We start from the raw sequence: 19,832 nt of genomic DNA, 5'->3' as shown, positions 1-19,832 counted from the left end.
GCATTGCACCTTCTTTTAGTACATGTGCTAGTTTATTAAATTTTTAAAAAATATTTAAATTGAAAATTATAAACCTCAAATTTAATCACCACTCTCAATTTATATATATATGGTGGATGATTTTTCATCAACATAGTTATTTTAGAAATTTGGATCATGGAAATCTTATTGCATGAAAATCATTAGCTGATAGGCTAGTTCTCATGGGATCCTTCCCTGTGAAGTGTCCTATTCAAGTTGATGAACGGTCCACTTTGTGGAGATTTAGGTCAAAAAAATAAATGGAGGTTGTAATCCAGAGAGTGAAAGGGACTCACTGGCTTGCTACGCATCATGGATGACAAAGAGGTAGTCAGAAAGGAGTAAATGTAGACACAAAGTAGTTTTTGTGGCTGTGTTGTGGCTTAGCTAAATGGGTAGTCACCATGACATTACCACCACATGTTGTATCACATAAGTGAGTTGTTGAAATACATATTTAGTATTCACAAGCTATCTCTAGATTCATCTGGTGTGAAATCTTTCAAATTTTATTGTATTCTCTGTTACTACTATGTTTATTTGTTTTTAAAGATCTGGCCTAAATTTCTTCGTTGTGTAAATTTTGTTGGTTAGATTATTCTTTGTTTCCTACTCACAATTTTGGGATATTTGACACTAGAAATAATTGCTACTTATTTAGAGTTTGAGATCTGGCTTATTAGAGAAGAATAACAAGGGTTTTTAAAGAGTAGTTTTATTGGAGGGGGTTTTAAACAATAGTTTTAGTGGAGGCCGTTAAAGTCATACACTTTTTGTTAATTGGCTCTTTCATGAATTTTTGCATTGTGCCACTATTCAAAGTCATTGGAGATGCCAAGGGTATCAATTTTAATTTTAGTGATGAAATTTGAAGTTTTTTAGATTTTTGTGCCAGCTGGAATAATAAACTTTCAAAATAATCTTATCCCCTTTATAGACTATTTCATTGCAATTGGGGACATTCTTGGAGACCTCCAGAAGACCAAGGAATCCCTCAAAGTGGCCCAAATTATGGATAACAATCACAACTGGATTGGAGGCAACACAATGGCGGTTCAAGTGGGGTAATCTTCTAATTTTGAATTCCTAGGAAAAATTGTTTGAAGAATTTTATTTACAATTTATTATCGATCATTCCATTTTTTTGGCTATGTGTAATGCTCTGGAAATGGATATTCTTCCATAAATATTGTTTAAAATCCCATTTCTTATGGTTCAAGTTGGGGATCTCCTCAACAGAGGTGGAGAAGAGCTCAAGATCATTTATCTAATATAAAAATTGAAAAAACATGCAGAGAGACTAGAAGGAGGATTCATTAGAATGAGTGGGAATCACAAGATCATGAACATGGAAGGAGATTATAGGTTTGTAACCTAATTCCTAATTCTGTAGGTCTCATTATGTGTGATTGTTTATCATTTAGTTCATAACCTTTTCTTTTCTCTAGGTTATGAATCTATGACTAATAACTATCGATTAGGGTTTTATGCTTAACTTGGAATTTCAGGTTTATGGCTACACATCCCTAACTATGTGGTTGGGTGAAATAGTTTTTTATTTTCTTACTTTTCTATTTTTTTGCAACTCTATTAAATTGAAAGGAGTTTCTTTGATTTTAAAATGATTAACTGTATAATTTTTTAATGAAATTAATTGATGCTCATGGTTCAAACAAATTCCTTTTTATGAGAATAAATAATTCACTTAGCACCCATTGCATGTGGGTAATGTTTATAGGATGAATTTAGGGCTTTTCAGGAGATAATGATCACAAGGGTGAATTTAGGGTTCTTTAGGAGATTTTCATCCCAATACTCTTACTTCAACTTCACTGGATTCTTCAAGAGATTGTCATCCCAATACTCTTACTTCAACTTCACTAGATCTTATTTTGAAGCTTTCACAAGGGTAAATTCACTTAACTAAGTGCTCCATTTATTAAATGAACCTAACCAGAAACAAAACACAATGGTTATTTTGAATTTCCATATGCATAGTCCTATTTTATACTTCTAAAACCATAAATGTGCAAGGACATTTTAGGTATGTGACTCAAGAAGGATTGGAGGAATTACAATTGGAAATAGTGTGAAAAGTTTCTGTAAAGACTTGGGAGTGGAGAAGGATATTTTTGAAGAGATACCTATAGTTTTTTTGCTGAATATGAGGGAAAGAATGGTAGCTCTAAGGCTCGGAGGACCAATTTCAAGTAGGCTTCAATGCATTTGGCTAGATGCTTGAAATGTTGATGAGGATCAAAAAGCTAGATTAACCCATTACCCATTTAAAAAAATTCATCAGCTCAAACTCCAAAATGCTCGAGTGAGTTAGCTTACCAAAATTTATTCTCTTTGGATCAACTGAAATTTTAGTTGGCCCGAGAAGAGTTTTTCTCCTGAACAACAAATTTTCAAAAAAAAAATCAAATGTTAAAACTGTTAAGTTATCAGATATATCAATCCTTGTAGTTGTTCGTTTCACTGTAACTTGTGATAGTTTTTTCTTTCACCAAAATTCATAAATATTTTACCCAGTGTAGAAAATTGTTAGAGCTCAACCCTAAATCCTATGCTACTAGATTTACTTGAGCTTATAGTTAATGGATTCCTTAAAATTTGAGAATTTTCTATTTTATAAAATAAAAATGAAAGTTAAAAATCTCTTAAGTTAACAAATATGCATTAACAATTAGCATCCCTAAACCCAAAAATGAATGGCTCTACCATAAGTTTTACTTATTGTATGGATCAGAATTCACTCTTGATGAGGTTTTCACACAAATCGCAAAAAACAAATCATAGAACAAGCAATCATTCCAAAAACAAATTGTCCTTAGTTCCAAACCCTAAACCTTATGGCAACCCAATCCATCTTCTAGAACTTGCATCTATTAGTTTCATAGTGAATTAAATATTATTCTTTCCAAATCTTAACTAATGAAAATCTTATTAAACCCATATATAACTTATTATGTAATGGAAGGATTCACCAACTACTTATTTTCTATAAAAAAAATGGCAACAAATTATAAATTGTTTTACAACTAGGTTTTTGAGAAACCATCCCACTATTGTTGTGGTTGGGGGCTTTGCTTTTGCTCATGGAGGCCTTGGTCCTGCACACATGTTCCATGGATTGGAGAGAGAATGAGGAGGTGAGAGATTGGATCGGGGAGAAAAGGGAAATAGGGGTCCCTCTTTTCTTTATGGGAGAGATGTTGTTGTGTGATTGAGGAATTATTCATATGAATCTTTTAAATGGGAAGAGTGTCATTGCACTCTTTTGAACCATGACTTGGGCTTCCATTCTTAAAGTGAGGAGAATTATTGTGGGTCACACCATATAGACTATGGGCATAAATGGTGCTTGTGGGAATTGATTTATTCATATAGATGTGGGGATGTCTAGAGCTTGTGATAATGGATTTCCAGAATTTTAGGAGATGGGGATTGACAAGGATCTCAGAGTTCTCACTTGTAACCTTGTTTACAAAGGTAAACAAGAAGCAGTGAGTGTCAAAAATGAGAAGCTAGGACTAGGAATTCTTTTATCTAAGGAAGGAACCAGAGAGATTGAGGTAAGAGAATAGTTCAATAGCTCAGTAACCTTTGAAAGGAGAAGCCATTATTGTACAAAAAATGGGGAAAAATGGCTGGTCCTTCTTGAAATTTCTCGAATATATAGATTTAACATTCCAGAGGAAAGGAAGAAGGTAAAATTTATTTTTTACATTCCAGAGGAAAGGCAGAAGGTAAAATTTATTTCCAACCTTCTAATGAGGCATTTTTGTTTAGCAAATCATTGATGATATTTGACTTTCATCATCTATAATTTTAATTTTGTTTTTTTTAGATCAAATTATATGAAAATTAGACAGAAAACCCTTTGTCTCATATAATCTAAACCAATTTTCCTCGATCTATAATCATGACTATTGTGTTTAGTTTGGACTTTACACTATGTAAAATTTTAATGGAAAATATAAAATTCACAAATGAAACAACCCATATTTTCCAATATAATATTGGATACAAGGTTTAGAGGTTAATAGTTTTTGAAATACTGATATATACTGTGCATATTTCATGTTTCTAGAAACATGTCTACATTGCAAAGCCAATGCAAAATCAGAGGGATGTCCCCTTCTCATTCCCTTTATTGATGAAGTAACCTAGGTTGTGTAGTCTATTTTTTATTCTATTAAAAATTATCTTGGATTTTATCGTTCATAGCCAATTGCCTACTAGTTAGTTTTTCAATTATATTTGTACAAAGCTAGTTGAATACAAGTGCAATATCTCTTAAAAGATACCTATTTTTAATTATATTAGAAATAGATATGATGGATTTGGAAGCTTTTTAATCATCACATTATATCTTGTTTGTGCAAATGGTATGATTTTCTATTTATGAAGTAACATATAATGTGCACTTAATTTTTATATTTTTTAAATTACTTATTATCTGTTATCTTGAATATTATGACTGTTTTCCAATTTTGTAATAACTTTTTTTCAATCATATTTGTGAAAAGCAACAATGAATATAGATGTGCACATGAGTGTAACATCCCTCAAAGACATTGATTTTCAGCTAATGAAGCAAGTCTCAATCATAATCTTGAAAAAAATACAATGGAACTGGAAGTTTGTTAATAATCAAATTATATATTATCTTCTTGATTTGTGATATCAAGAGGGTGATTAAAATCTAAATATGTCTTGAATGTCCATGGCATAATTCAATATCATTGGATATGATACTTAGTATTGATGGATCTTGTTGCCTTGAATATCCATGGAATAATTCAATATCATTTGATCTTATTTTCATGAATTTCCATGGCATAATTCAATATTGTTGGATATGAAACTTATTGTTGATGGATCTTGATGGATATTGTTGGATATGACACTTAGTATTGATGGAACTTAATGGATCTTGTTTGTGCAAATGACTAAATTTTGGTCCTATTGATAAGAAAATTATGTGCCTATAAAATATAAGATTTTGTAAACATAAGATATGGAAGTCATCCTACATAGTTGCTTCCTCAACCTACCATTCTAACTCCACAAAAAATTGAAGAGAAGAGAGGGAAATGCTTATGTTTTAACTATGATAGATAATATAATCAAGGGCAATAAAATTACTAAAAATAAATGATTTTACATTGAAGACCCAAGTGAGGGAAACAAGGAGAGAATAAATATTAGAGGGATTAACACAATTTTTGGATTTAACACCCACAAACTTAGAAGGTGGTGGATCCTTTGAAAGAAGAGAATAAAAATATTGATAGTCTTAAGAAGCACTCAGAACTTCATTAATAATAAAATAACTATTTGTTTGACTTACTTATATAATCAACAATTTCACAATAAAATAATAATTTGTTTGACTTATCTTACTTAATCCATAATTTTAAGTCCAAATTGTAATCTATGGGGGTACTATCAATTATTTGGAAAAATGCCATTGCATTAAATTAACCATGATCAAGTATTGAATTAATTGCATAATATGTTTTTATTCCCACAAGAGAATACATAATGTCAAGAGTAAAATGGTCCACTGCATGGGGGAAATGGAGATGAAATTATAGAAGATGTTCACAGATTTCACTTGAATAATAGGATAGCTGAACTAAGAATGTTGTATGCAAAATCCCCATAATAGTAAGATTTCATAAAAGAAAAGTTTTCTTGATATGGGGGTTGATGGGTTAAGAAGGTTGTATGAAAGATCTCCATAATGATAAGCTTTCAAAAAATGAAAAGATGCTTAATAAAGGGGTTGATGGGTTCATGATTTGATTGATTTCACTGGTGGGCTATTAGTCAAAAGATGCTTAATAAAGGGGTTGATGGGTTTATAAATTTTTTGATTTCATTGGTGGACTATTAGTCAAATTCTCGTGTCCAATCAAATCAACAAGTAATTATAGAAAGGAACTCATTGGTTTTTGTAGATTTTCTTAATGACCACCTTCTAAATATGACCAAAATCATGTCATTTGGCTAATATAAGGGACACAAGTACCCAATATTAAGCTTTATAAGTGCTCATATATACAAAGAAGTGAGATCTTGAATATGGTTCAAGAGAAGCTAGATGCACCTATTGTCAAGAATAAGTAGTCAGCTTACTCTTCTTCTCCCCCTCCCCCTCCTCCTTTCTATCTCTTCATCATTCTCCTCCTCCTTATTTTCCTTTTTCTTCTTTTTCTCCTTCTCCCTTCTCCCCCTCCTTCCTATCTCCACATTGTCCTCCTCATATTTCTTCTCCTCCTTCTCTTCCTTCTACTCCTTTTTCTTCTCCGTCCTCTTCTCTGTGTGTTCTTCTTCCTCCCTCCTCCTTTTGTCTCCAACATTAAAAATTCATCATATAACCTTCTTAGAAAATTTATGAACTTATTAGATTTTTAAAAATATATTATCATATGAATTATTAAATTTATACAAACCATATATAACCATATATGTAATATTTTTGGAAAGGTTATCTTTTGCGAATGGTTTAGAAAACTAACTATTTTTTAGAAGAATATCATTTGTTTGAGATATTATTTGTAATAGTATTTTATTTTTCTATCTTGTTACAACTTTTGTAGTTTCATGTAAATTATAATATTTTTAGAGTTTAAAATATTATATTGAATAATTTTATTTCAACCATAAATTTATAATAAGGATTTGTTAAAGATTATACTCTCTTTCAAAATTTATTAATCTTCTTAAGAGATCTATTGATTCTTAGATATTTGTCCATTGCAATTCATGTCATTGGAGCACTTAGAGCTATTATTTACTAAATTTATATGTATGATAACATAGAAATGAAATTTAAAACATGCTTTCTTTGTTTAAAATTTTAGGTTTCAGGTCCTTGTAAAACCTGGTGGTGCTTAATGTTTATCTTTAGCTTTTTGTAAAGGGTTTGAGGTCCCTTCAAAACTTGTTTTTACCTTAATCTAAAACATACAAATGAAGTTTATATCTACAAAACTAATTTCTAATAACTACTAATTGATCTAAATTTTAAAAAAGAAAACATAACTTACATAAAATTAAAACTTTAAATATTTAATTATAATAAATTTAAAATAGAAATATATCTCCCTTTGATTTTGATAAAAAAATATCTTTAATAATTGAAATAAAACAAGTATAATAAATATAATATTAATATTATAAATAAATAAACTTTCTCTAATGTGAATATGTATTTATATATTTCTAAATTTCAACAAAATAAATGTTTAAAACTACAATCAACTAAAGTAATTTTTTAATTTATATATAAAAAGACAAACTCAAAATAATTTAATCGCAAATTAATATAATAAATGCAAAAAGGGCAAATGATAGTTGATGTCTTGTTATGTATGCATAATGGTTTGTATCACAAAGAAGTAATGAATATTTAGGATTGAAAGTATATATTCTTTAAATATGAAAGTTGTAATATTAAATGTATGATTTGAATAGGAGCAAGAAGATAACTCATAGGATATCCAAATTTTCATTATGAACATGAATTTTGGTAGAAATGTTATGTCATAACTTGATTTGAATTTGTGATCATAAATCTTTGGCATTAGTATATAAAGATTTAAAAAAATAAAGAGGAAGGTAACTTCTTTGCATCAACACTCCTCTTCAAGAGCATGTGTTTCTATTGCTGACTATTTTTTCCTTGTCTTCAAGAACTTGTAGCATCATGGAGAGGATATTGATGTAAAGGGCACAAGTCATTCATGTCCTAAAAATATACTTTTGGGTGATACCATGAGCTACTTGAAGAAAATCCAAGAGAATACTATCTAATTAGGAACAGCATGGGGTGAAAATTATGGCCTTTGGATCACAAAGTCAACTTTTCTATATAGCCATGCAGATGCTCCTAGTTTTATCTTTTCCCATGTCTTGAAAACTACTTTAGCTATAAGATAATTTCTTCAAATTATGGGTGGTCATCATTACCAACATTAATTTTAAGGTCTCAATTATTGATATAAATATTATTAATAATATTAAATATAAAATTGACAAATTTGAGTATAATAATAAACTTCTCAATACTAAATCTAACAAGAGATTATATTATAAATAATTAAATTAAAAATTTATTTTATTCTAAGTTACTTATATGAACTACTTACTTCTTAATAAGAGACACTTCACTTTCAATTTTCAACAAGAAAATGATTATTGCATGTCAAAGGTTACTACAAAAACAAATGAGTTTTTATTTGAAATCATGTAATACATTTGGAAGAAATAAACACACAAGAAAATGGTATACTTTTTTTTGCATGTGGGCTACATCTAATATAAATTTTCTAAAGATTTCACATACTACATTTATAGTTGTGTACATTGATTTTTTTGATGAGGGAATATGGTATGATTGTAATGATTAAGAAATCATGTCTACATTAAATGGCTGCCCATATTCATTTCAAAATCAAAGTGCATTGCTACACTTCCAAATTTATAGAGTTTTGTGGTGTGTTGATCTAACTTTGTCACTTCAATATTAATCTCAACTTTTGGTACACTTAAATTGAAAAATTTCTTATTATCTATGTTTATTTTATAATGGTTGAATTGGTATTTTCTTTTGTTGTATATTGGTGAATCTAAATTTCAAAACATGGTGGTATGTGCATTTGTAGTTTGCCATAGGGAAGTTCAACATATTAATCTTCTAATGTGTTTTTGTTCTTATCTATTCTTCTATTGGCATCTCTCTTTGAGTGATGCCTTTTAACATGCATTACTCCATTGCCTTATCAAGACCATGTTTTTTAATATGATCCTTATATGCATTAAATTATAAATATAAAAATGTTTGATGCCTCATGTTGATGTTGAATGGATGACTTATTAAGAATTTTCATGAGCTTAGTCACGAACTCCTACATTAAAGAATAAATAAGGAGTATGCAACCAATAGTACACGTGTTTCAACCAAGGCACAATTTTATTGCATTATCATTGGATGTCTTAAACTGATTTCTTATTTAACCATTACAATGGGGATATCTCATTTTGGAGTGCATTAGACTGAAGTTCAAGGTTGTGTGTTTATGATTTCTAAGACAACACACTACTACATTTGGACTCAAATTACGATGGTAGGATGTTACAATTGTGATGGCCATCTATTGCCCAAGTGACAGAACCATGAATTGGCTCCCGTTGGATAGGTGTTAGACTTTTGCTATATCAAATTTGACGGCAGGGGAATCTATCACAATTGCAATGGATAAAACTGTTGTAACCTAGAAGAAGGAAGGTGACAAGAGTTCATGTTGACATCATTGCAATTGTGATGTCCATGCGACAACTATGTTATGGAAGCAACATTGATCAGTTGGAACTAGCCATCATAATTGTGATGGTTTTGCAATAGTTGTGTCGTGCAAGTAATGGTTAGCCATCAAAACGTGCCATCATAATTGTGATGAATAGCTAAATTATTACAAAAAAAATACTAAATTCATGTTATACCCTTCAATTTGATTACTAGATGTGACCAAGAAGTTAAACAACAAGAAATTAAATTCATGTTAAATAGCAAGAAATTATAGAAGTGACCAATTATATCAAGGCACTAATGAATGAAATAGATAGTTGTGATGAGATGGCTACATGTTCAAGCCCTCTGTTATCCTCTTGCTACTAGAGAGCCACATGTGCCTATCAAAAATCTTATGCCCATGTATTTCCTTTTCCTTTTCCTTGGAAATTAACCACCACATCCAAAAAAATTCTTGCCATAATTTGATTTAGACCATTAAAAGGAACACCAATATCTCAAAGAATTACCACCTTCCAAGTTGGTGTACAAGAATCATAAACCCAAAACACTTTTTTCACTGGTGTGGGTGAAAAGAGAATTACCGTATATGAAGAACCCATGTGGTCCACAACAATTTCCCTTTGAGTAAGATGTTATCTCCCTCTAGATTTAGACAAAGAAAATTCAAAAGCATAGATTGAAATGTGTACTCAAAGGCAGTGTGCCACATTGTGTCTATTTTGAAGGGGATTGTGAAGCATGTGGAAAACAACAAGGGAGAGAAACAAAATTTGGGATTTTATCTTGGGTAGCTACCATAGGCTAATGCTAACAAACATTTCAACCCTTCAGACTCCAATTTTAGTGATAGGTATTATGCTTGAAGCATAAGTCAAGAAGAAGACATGAAAATGTTTGTAAACTACACGCCCAAAAAGGATGCCTAGAATTTTGCAATGTCAAACAATATAGAAAGTAGTTTCCTTAAAGTGAGATCTAATTAAGTTCGATTCTACTACTTAGTGTGGGACCAAATATCTTCTTCAAACTATATTTACAATGCATAATGTTAAGCCAAGAAAATACACCTGTGTTGCATGTTAATTGTGGAAGCATTCAATAATACATGTATAAGTCTCATAAATAGGTGACATGTTATTCAAGAACTAAACTAAATATTTTCTAGAATCTTCTAGTCAAGGACTAGTTGAGGACTCTGACATACTAGAAAAAATGGCCAATAAATCTAAATCACATTTAAAGTAACACATATTTAGATTACATTAATTTTAGAGCATTACGAAATAAAAGTCCAGCAGATCACATCTTATACATGCCTGATGAATGATTGTCTAATGTTAGAGTAATAAGATATTGCCTTATTAATTAAATCATTTTGATTTAATTCTTAAGTCACTTATTATCTCTAGTTTACTTACGCTATAATTAATTTTTTTATTAATTATTATTATGCAACCTAGGTTTTACCTATTAGGGTTTTGGTCTCCTTTATAAAGATGATCTCTATTTGTAATTAATTGATTCACTTTTGATAATAGCAATTGTTTTTTTGCTCATCAAGAATGTCTCATCTATGGATTTGGGAATTCTAGCCTCCATAGCTTTTATTTCTCTCTTTTTGTGATAGGTGTTTGCATGCAGGTAATTCTTATGAGCTGTTAGGTTAATCTTTCATCAACTTCAACATGGTATCAGAGCTCCAGATCTTCATACCCCTATTCTATTTATGAGAGGTTTAGCTTGGCTTTCAAATCTGTATTTTTTCTTTCAAAGGGTGTCTTTTTTAGAGTTCTTTTGTATTGAATTTGGGGGTCACTGATTTTCATGTCACTTTGAGTCCAAATGGACATCACCATTGACCTCAGAGCTCCCCAAAACCCATATTTTTATATAAAATATATCTAGTTTGAACACACTTGGAATTTTGGGCATGTTTCCTGAGGTAGCGATTTTCTGATTATTTGGCATGTAAATTGAGATTTTTTCCACATTTCCTAAAGATGCACTTTTCTAATTTTTTGGCATGCAAATAAAGATTTTTTGGTATGGAAATCAATATTTTATAGCATGCAAATAAAGATTTTTTGGCACACAAATTGAGGCAATTTTGGTATGAAATTGGCACATTTTCTTAGGTAAATTTTGGTACTATTGGGCACACTTTCCAATTTTTTTAGTATAGATCCTTGGGTGTTAAAGATTTTTATTTTGCCCTTTCAGCTCTGTTTTGACCTACATGTGGTTTTTTGGCTATAACTTGCTCATCTGTACTCCATTTTTTGCAAATGAGATATCACCGAAAAGTTGGTTCTGAGCCCGTCATGATGTTGCAGTTTATTTTTAGTTTTGTTTCTCTTTTGATGGCTATTTTGGCTATCAAATTCATGAGTTCTCTTTTTTACTTTGAGAGACATATCTTAAGACATTTTATTTTCTAGATTTTTCTCTAGGCACATCCCATTTAGTTTTTTACTTTTTTGCATTCTGGTCGATATATTGGTTTTTTTAGGTCCAAAGATCAAGTTTTTCATTTCAAATTATTTTTCATGGGTTCTACTATCTCTTTTATCAACCTTATGTCTCTTTTGATCTTTTTTGACATCCTTTTGTAGTATTTTTGCAAACACATTGAGATAAACTGTCACTCTATTGCATTCTAGGATCTTGCACATCTTTGTGTTTTGTTGTACTCACACTACATTATAAAGTGCCTTGGGAGGTTTCACGTTGGCCATATTCACCATCTTCCTTTTTCAAGTGAGTGTTCCTTCCATGATATTAGCCTCATGATGTGTCAATGACACGTACCATTATAGGTGTTTGTACTTCTTTTCCATGCTCGATGTTCTTGGTTCTTCTTTATGTAAGAGATGTTGCATTCAGTTTTAGTGTTCATGTCTTACCCCTCAGCATTAGAGGGGGTTTATGTTGGTTCTATTTCTTTCTTGGTTCGATGGAGAGCTATGTATTCATTATTTGATCCTATGTACTAGGCTATTGTAGTGGCTAGATACATATGCATTTCAGTGAGATGGATCATTTATCATATAGATATTCTTTCATTCATTTTTTTGGAGGCCATGAAGATATCTCTATCTTTGATTGATCAGCTCTTCAGACCTAGTCTTCTCTACCTGGTCATGTTCTATACAGTGGAGGTTCTTCAGATCAGCAGTTTGGCAGTGTTTGCAGCTTCATGTTTCAGTGGTATTCTTCATGATCATCTTTTGTTCCTATCTTTTGGGAGATTCCCTAGTGTGGAGGCTTGTTCATTTCTTCACTAGTTTCTTTTTAGCATGTTTTCCATCTCTTTTGGATTAGGGTTTTTCCCATGTGGTATTCTCTATTTCTCCTCTTTTCAGAGATTTGGTTGTGCTTGAGTACCTCATTAGACCTTGTTGCCAGGACCCAAATTTTCTTTTAACAATAGTTCCTAGGTTTTTAGCTACTCCCTCAGTTTATCTTAAGGGGGGGTGTTAGATTAATAAGATATTGCCTTATTAATTAAATTATTTTTCTTTAATTATTAAGCCACTTATTATCGCTAGTTTACTTAAGCTATACTTTAGGCATATACTAATTAATTCTTTTATTAATTATTGTTATGCAACCTAGGTTTTACCTGTAGGGTTTTGATCTCCTTTATAAGGACAATCTCTCTTTGTAATTAACTGAATCACTTTGATAATAGCAATCTCTTTTTTCTCATCAAGAATGTCTCATCTATGGATTTGAGAATTCTAGCCTCCATAGCTTTTACTTTTCTCTTTCTGTGATAGGTGTTTGCATGCAAGTGATTCTTGAGAGTTGTGGGGTTGATCTTTCATCAACTTCAACATCTAATGTTTGAGTGGGTGTTATATTTTAAAATCAATTTTATTTTCTAGATGGCCTAGAACAACAAGTAGAAAAATAAATAAAAAAGAAACAATCCACATGCTTTATTTTTTTAAATAGAACTATATGGTGGATCAACATATCAAGAAATATAATTCAATTGTAGTGAATCGTTCTTGTAATTTTGTTATTTGTAGACCATTGTTTTAAAGTTCAAATGCAAGTGCAACATCAACTAACAAAGAGTTAAAAAAATGCTTGATCACATGCATCCATTTCAAAATAAGAACCCATAACACTATCAAATATTTAAAGAAAAAAAAAGATACTCATGCAGGAGTCTAACTGATGATCTTAGCATATGAAGTGAGATTGCATATTGAACTATGGCCTCCTTTTGCATTGCCTAAAACCAAGAGATTCACACAATTATTTGTCATTGTTAGTTTGTGGTGACTGATCAGGGAAGTACTATACATACCTCTTAATTCTTTGGGCTGTCAAGTTTTAATTAATTATAACCTTAAAGTGGAAAAAATATTGTATAAAAAGGCCTTAGTAGGGATTTTCATAAGGTGTGATGCAAAAATTGCTTCTTACAGCGGTATTGAGCTGTAAGGGATTACAGATTATAATTAGGTTGTAATCACTAGATCGTAATAATATTAGACTCATTTTTTGATAGATGTAGCCCAGGGATTGGGTGAACCACATTAAATCATGGTGTCTTCTATTCTCTTATGTATGATTTATTATTTTTTGATATTAGTTATATTTGCATGTGATTGTAATTTTTGTCTGCGCTTAATCCTAACATGTGGTATCAAAGAAAAGTTTTTGTTTTTAGTTATCCTCTACAAGAAAGTCTCATAGTTGAGTGGAAGAAATGGAAGACGAGGGTAAGCTAAAGGTTGACAAGTTTAATGGGAAGAATTTTCAATTATGAAAAATTCAAATGGAGGACTATCTTTATCCGAAGGATTTTGGGTAAGTGCACCAAGTTGCGGTGCCAAAACGGGGGTATAAGTGGCCACTTTTTTCCTGAAATCAACAATTTCTAAAATTCAACAAGAATTTAAAGATAGTTAGTCTCAAAATTTTAAGATATGACAAAAAAAAAAGTAGTAGTCCTTTGAAACTAGTTTCTAAACTACTATTGTTTTTCAAAATGGTTTAGTTTTAGGTCCTCAAAAAAGGGGGCCACAAAAAGTGGTAATATATTTTCAAAAAAAACATAACATAGTGCAAAGTTTGGCCCACCTAAAATTTTAACTTTTTTTTTTGAAATTCTTTGATCGCTCTAGTCAAAATTTACCTAACACCATGTAGTTTATCCCATATTTTTTGGGTAATTTTATAATGTGTATTTTTTTATGAATTTTGCAATTGGACACATCCCAAAAATGTGAAATATCCATGTTCTCCCCCTAGAAATGATTGAAAACTAATCTAAAATCAAAACTTCTTTTTTTCAATGTGTGTAGAATGGAGTCTAGCTTCTAAAACTCTAAGTTCTTGCAAAATTTGATGAATGAGCTAAAATCTACACTCCAATCAGTACATGTTGGTTTTTAATAGAAAATGGACATAAATTCAAAAAATATATATACTTGAAAGTCTTGAAATAGTTCAAATTCAAAATAAATTATATGGTTAAATAGCTAACATAGAGATCTAAAATGTCATGTAACCTGATTTTATCGATGGTCAACCATGAGGAAACTTGCAGGAGAGCACACAAGAAAAATGAATCATTTTTGTATGTTTGATACAAAACACGTCTCAGACCAGTTTAGAGACTCCAAACCTTTGGATTTGATCCCCAAGGAAAATACAATCCATAGGCTTGGTAGAATCCAAAGCTTTAAATAGTAGGTGAATGCTATGTAAAGTATTTTTAAATTCTGGCTTACATAGCGCATACGCACTATAGTGTGCACACACTTTGTAAGCTAGAATTTGAGAGAGAGAGAGAGAGAGAGAGAGAGAGAGAGAGAGAGAGAGAGAGAGAGAGAGAGAGAGAGAGAGAGTAGGGGATGGGAGAGGGTGGGATAGAGAAAGTGAGTGAGAGAGAGAGAGAGAGACTAGGGGACGGAAGAGGGTGGGGGAGGCAGGGAGAGAGAGAGAGAGAGAGAGAGAGAGAGAGAGAGATGGGGAGAGAATGAAGCAGGTGCAAACTATGTAAAGCATTTTTAAATTTAGGCTTACATAACACGTACATGTTGTAGTGCGTGCACACTTTGTAAGTGAAAATTTGAATAAAGAGGGAAGGAGAGAGGGAGCGAGGGTAGAGAGTGAGAGAGAGTAGAGGATGGGGAGAGGGTAGTAGATGGGAGAGGGTGGGATAGGGAGTGAGAGAGAGAGAGAGAGTAGGGGATGGGAGAGGGAGAGAGTGAGAGAGAGGGAGAGTAGGAGATGAGAGAGGGTTTGATAGGGAGAGAGAGAGAAAGAGAGAGAGAGAGAGAGAGAGAGAGAGAGAGAGAGAGAGTAGGGGATGGGAGAGGGTGAGATAGAGAGAGAGACAGAGGGAGAAATGGAAAGATAGAGAGAGAGAGAGAGAGAGAGAGAGAGAGAGAGAGAGAGAGAGACTAGGGGATGGGAGAGGGTGTGATAGGGGGAGAGAGTAGGGGATGTGAGAGTGTGGGATAGGGGAGTGATAGAGAGAGATAGTAGTGGATGGGAGAGGGTGGGATAGGGAGAGAGAGATTTTTCACATTGTGAGTATGCACTATAGTGTGTACACATTTTATAGTGTGTGCACGCTATAGTGCGTACAAATTATATGAAAACACTAAAAAATGGTTATAATGAAAGTTTGGGTCCGTACTAACCCTCTTTTTTTTTTGTCTATTGTCTTTTGTATTGTTCTAATAGAAAACATGGGTTTCATGCTATTGGAAGTTGTCAAACACCAAATTCAATCATTGTATACACTATTTGAGGGTTATTTGAACATTCTTTCATGCTATTGGAAGATAGAAAACACCAAATTCAATCATTAGATACACTAATTGAAGGCTATTTGAAAATTCTTTCTATAAAAAAGGTTAGCGCAGTCCTTTTTAAATAATTTTTTGTTTTTGATAAGAAAAATAGGTTTTACAGGGACCCTAAAACCCAAAAGTTAAAACAACTACAAAGGCTGATAATAAGCATATAAAGCCCAGCTAAGCAAAGACAAGTCACAAGGCTGATAATGAGCATGAAAACATAGCCAAAATAAAGGCCAACAAAAAGGCCAGTTCAACATACAACGAAAAGACCAGAACAAGAAAAAGCCAGCTTAACAAGAAACAGAAGAAAACCAACATCAAAAGATGGGAAAATAAAGATCATGATTACTTTTTTGCTACTATAGGGACAAATTTCATTATAATTTGACAAGTTGTTTAATATATAGTGCATTCATTGAAATTTGCATGTTTGAATAAATTGTTATTTGAAAATGGTTAGAAATTTGACAAGTTGTTTAATATATATTGTGTATTCATTGATACAATTGTAATTTGTATATGTATTTGAAAAATTTGTTATTTACAAATTGTAATTAATTTAGATGTTTGAATAATTTGACATATAGAAGTCATCATCATGCTAAGGAAGCAACAAAAAACTCAAACAACGGAAGAGAGGGAGAGAGAGATTTGGCAATTAAAAGAGAAAAAATGAAACTACTACATTAAAAAAGAAAATTGCAATGCAATAATGAAGAATTGTCTTTCAAGAAGGAACATGAACCACTAATACAAACAAACAAAGAGGAAGAATTGGAAAGACAGAGAATGAATGAGACTCTTACACTCAAGAAGACAATTGAATTGTGAAGCTACACCATCTTCCAATGTTTTAGTCATATTATCATCTCATGTTGAAAAGACACTAATTTCTACATTCGACAATGTACACACTCCATCATGTCATGTTGAAGACACAACATCAACATATCAAGTAGGTGATATTCCATCTTTTGCATCTTATTGCCAAGGCACATCATCTTCAGCTCAAGGTACCAAAAACACTCAACCTTATGTTGATTTTAAAAATGTTGAGGGAATGCAAGAGATTATGACACCTTCTAGAATTTGTTTTAGAAGACCAAAATATTTGATTGATATTGATGCTAACAATTTGAAATCAATACCTGACAAGATCAACAAGTATACTTGTCAAAGAAAAGTTAATCGTATGTGGAGATTATACTTTGAAGAATTAAATATTATAGTTCAATGCCAATTATTTATTGAAATGATGAGGAATTTGAAATTTAGGCCCATCGAGAAGATTCTTGGGTTAAGAACGATGGATGATTCAAATGAAAAAAGCACTGTAAAGAATCTAATGAGTGCATATGAAAAAGTGGGTTCTAAATTATGCACCAAAGATAGTAAAATCACAAGACACGTACTAACATCAGAAATACTAAGTACCAAAATGAAGAAAGCTTGACTCATGAGAAAGACAATAAAAATACTAAAAATCAGTAGAGGTACTCTAAGGAGAGCCATGGTAAGGTGTGAGAGATTGGAAGATCCAACAAAAAATGAGTTATGGACATTTAGTAATAGACTACCGTGAAAGGACAAAGAAATTAGTGAAGCTTTGAAATCATTGATTGAAGATTTTTGGACAAATGACACGTGTGTTTACCCTAATCAAAGAGATGTTGTAAGAAGGAGGATTGGTAGCTGAATTGCGATCGACATGCAAAACATTTTTTGGACTCAACTCAGACACAATTTTTTGCAAAATTTATTGGTATGTATCCTCAAATTCAAATAATTCAAAGATCTTTTGAGATGGGTACAACTTTTTATGTGAAGATAAATCACACACGCACAACTTCTTGTTATAGGATACATATTGAATTTTCTAACCATTTTGATGTTTTTAGGCATATATGTGTATTTTTGCATTCTAAGTTTGATTTGAAGGATTGTGACATGAATGAACCACCTAAATATTCAATAGAATTCATATTCAATATTTTATGTGAAATAGGGGATGGTCAACAGTTTTACAAGATGTCATGCTTGGATGGTACATGCTTATTTTGTGGTTCTTTGCAACTTTTATCAACTTGTGAACATATGGATAGTACACATGCAATTGGAAATGAAATAGTAGATTACAAAAAATATAAGATAGTGACGTATGCTCTAAAAGATGGGAAATGGGGTAAAGGATGTGATTTAGTCATTGAAAAGATTCCAGTGTATGAGTTCATGAAGATTTTTTGTGAAAAGATTATTTATGAGTATGCAAGACATACACATAGAGCTCAATGACTAGATTTACAATTCAAGTTGTTCAATGATACATTTCCACTAGATACCATTGTTTCTGTTGTAGACTTCGTAGAGAACTACACACTACAACCACAAAGTGAGGTTCAAGAAATGTATTATACTTCTCAACATGTTTCTATATTTATTCACATAACATTCATGCATTCACCTACAAGTGCCAAGGATGATAGGAAGATATTGAGAGAGTTCCATTTTTATATCAGTGATGATCAATCACATTCTATGGAGTTTGTACATGGTTGTTTTCAACTATTTTATGGAGATTTGGCTAATAGGGGCATACCATATTGGCAGCACATTATTTGGTCAGACAATTGTGCATCTCAATTCAAGAATGCATGAATATTTTATTGGTTAAGCAGGATGCACAAATTGTCTAGAATTCAATATATGTGGAATTTCATAGAGGTTGGTCATAGAAACGGAGAGCATGATGGTGTAGGTGCATGCATCAAAAGATCCTTAGCTCATGAAGAACTAAAGTACAAAGATGGAGCAACATTGGCAGGTGCAAAATCTATTGTCTAGTGGTGTAATGCTACAATGGGTCCAAGTAAGAAAGGTAAGTCTAAGGTTCGTAGATATTTTTGGTTGATAGATAATACTAACATTGCACCATATGAGGATTGTTGCACACTAATGGGATCAAGTGAGTTGCACTCTTTTAGAAGCTTTGATATAGGTTCATGGAGTATCCACACATGTAGAATGACATCCTATTGTCCATCATGTGCAAAAGAGAATTGAGATGAGTGAGTCGACTGAATGGGTGGACAAATGGGATATATAGGTTTTGGACCCAATTGACACCTATCGTCCCCCATAATCACTAGAAATGGTAGAGATGAATTCATCTATTAACTTTGACTGCCTTGTCTTATCTAGTGCAACCTGGTAATATATATGTATGTATGTATGTATGTAAATTCAATATATAACTTTATAACATTTGCCTAAGTATTTTTTGAATTAATGACCGCATTTTGTACATTTATCATTGTAGGCCATGTTTTTGTTATTATTGCACCTGAACACAATGAAGAAGGGAAAAATTATTATTTGTGTCATTGTGTTCATGCCAAAAAAAAATTGGATCACTCGGTTATAGATGGTGAAAGTTTAGACTACCATATCGTTGTGGTGGTTGTAACCAGCACATAGCTTAGATGATATTCTATGAAGAACTCTAACTTGTGGTTATTCGAGGATTGGAAAATAGAGAGGAAGAATCTTCATTATTCGAATCTTGTTGTCACATCAAATGTCCACTTGATAAAATATGGTGGAAAGCCACATAATAAGACTCTTTGGAAGGTTCATCAGTCAGACCATGAGGC

The 19,832-nt window shown here is 32.0% G+C and overlaps 1 pseudogene; it reads left to right on the top strand.

Annotated features, from left to right (window-relative positions):
• Nucleotides 1-19,832, top strand: part of LOC149561912 (shewanella-like protein phosphatase 2) — a 62,233-nt pseudogene that overhangs the window by 23,366 nt on the left and 19,035 nt on the right.

The sequence above is a fragment of the Cupressus sempervirens genome, chromosome 4 (assembly GCF_028749045.1).
Source record: "Cupressus sempervirens isolate cs-2001-9-10 chromosome 4, ASM2874904v1, whole genome shotgun sequence".
Taxonomy (NCBI): Eukaryota; Viridiplantae; Streptophyta; class Pinopsida; order Cupressales; family Cupressaceae; genus Cupressus; species Cupressus sempervirens.
Note: the sequence above shows the minus strand (reverse complement) of the source record. Positions and strands in the feature narration are given on the sequence as shown.